General features: G+C 35.4%; 1 protein-coding gene across 4 annotated transcripts in view; it reads left to right on the top strand.

The window, feature by feature from the left end:
* The window catches only part of LOC106516185 (voltage-dependent calcium channel subunit alpha-2/delta-3), a gene marked incomplete in the record, with an annotated part of 35,693 nt that overhangs the window by 5,067 nt on the left and 28,790 nt on the right, over positions 1 to 1,836 (top strand).

The following is a 1,836-nucleotide window of genomic DNA, read 5'->3' as shown; positions in this document are numbered from 1 at the left end:
TTTCTGTGGCTTAAATGAAATTCAAAAAGAAAAAAATAAGTAGGTCCTGTGAACGGGTTCTTCTTTAATGAAACCTTTCATCTCTCCTCTAAGAGACTTCAGTCTGAGGAGTTTCAGGTGAACTCAGCCTGATAAACACTGCCTTAAATGAAGTTGAATTTTATGAGAAGTTGATGTTAGGTGCAGCTGTTTGCAACATATTTATTTCATATTTATTTAATTTCATTCATAAAAACAACAAAAATTCCTTTTAAAAAAACAAAGTAAATCAACGACTGAATGAAACGTGTGCAGAAAGAAGATAAAACATTTCAACTTTAAGAAATAAATCAGGTTTTTAACTGTGTTAATTTTGTAACTTCAGCTTTAAAAGTTAAAGTTGTACTCCTAACATGGATATCATCTCATCTTAAACATATTTATTGGCTTTTAACTCATGAGAGTTCATTTTTGTTGTTCAATCTTTGGTGTTGCAATTAATTTGATTTATTTTGTTTTGTTGTTTGTTTTTGACTGTTTTTTTTTTTTGTTCCTGTTTTATGAACTTTGTCCAACAGAAATAAATGTGCTTTATTAATAAACTTGAACTCAAATATATTAGTAGACTCCTACAAAGCTCATCACATAAATGAGAAATATGTGGTGATGTAGACCCAAATGAGGAGCTAAAGTGACAACTAAACTTTAATGACAAAATCAGAAAAAGGTTGATGAGGCAACGCATTAAATATAAAAACAAACCCCCGAGGAGCKGGAGATCAGAGGAGAACAGGAAACAATCTGGAGAAGAGAAGATCAAAGACACCTGCACAGGTTTCTGTTGGAACACGCTCAATGAATGAGCTCCATGAAAGGCTGAGAAACAATAAACACAACAAATTTAACTGCAAACATTGAATTAAGGAAAATGTCTGCATGAAACAAGGGAGAAGGCTGAGCTTGTTAATAAAACACAAAAATGCAGGATCAAATGCAGGGTCACCATGAATCTTAAAATTGAGCATGAGGTGCTGTTTTAAACAGGAAACATGCTGCAGATATGATTTTGACATTCACCAGAAAGGAGATAATCTTTTACTGATATTTGTATTTTTGTAAAGTGAGAACATTGTTAAAAATAGGATTTGATTTTCTGGGTCTTTCTTCATTCAGAGAATCCTTAAATTAAACAAGTTGGTCATTTGGAGTTTCTACTGAAACAAATCTTAGAGACGGTTTATTTCTCAGCAGCAGCAGCAGCAGCAGCAGCAGGCTGAGACCTCCAGCTTGTCACCATTTTGGTGTCAGGCCTCTGCAGGGACTGCTGCTGGGGGATGATAAGGTTTATCTCTGAGTGCCTGATCCCATGTGTGTGATAAATCATAACAATTAGAGTGGGAATTACATCCAAGGGGTGGCTTTTTATTTAATAAACTGGATACAGGGAGATGGTGATGTTTTTTTTCTGAGTGTGAAAAAAAACACTATTAAGAACAATTGATCTGTGTTTGTCCAAAAAAACCCAGGTAAGTCTAACCTCTGTAACCTTCAATAAAAAATAAAATACAACTTAAATCCTGAACAGAATCCATGATGGATTTCTCTCCCTGCTYAAGAAACAAGATCAGACTCTTGAGGTCAATTGAATTCGGTCACCAGAGCAGCAGTTGTGTTTATGTAGCAGTTATTTTTGACACGTGTGACAGATGTTAATTACCTGCGTGGCTCTGAAGGCGGGAGCCATTTTTCCGGAACCACAGAGCCAAGCACTTTTTTTTATTATTATTATTTCCTTCCCCAGAATCGAGTTGTAACAGAATGTATCGGTGTGAGCTTTTGGGGGAGAGGGGCAAAAAT

The sequence above is a fragment of the Austrofundulus limnaeus genome, unplaced genomic scaffold (genome assembly GCF_001266775.1).
Source record: "Austrofundulus limnaeus strain Quisiro unplaced genomic scaffold, Austrofundulus_limnaeus-1.0 Scaffold35, whole genome shotgun sequence".
NCBI classification, from domain to species: Eukaryota; Metazoa; Chordata; class Actinopteri; order Cyprinodontiformes; family Rivulidae; genus Austrofundulus; species Austrofundulus limnaeus.
Note: the sequence above shows the minus strand (reverse complement) of the source record. Positions and strands in the feature narration are given on the sequence as shown.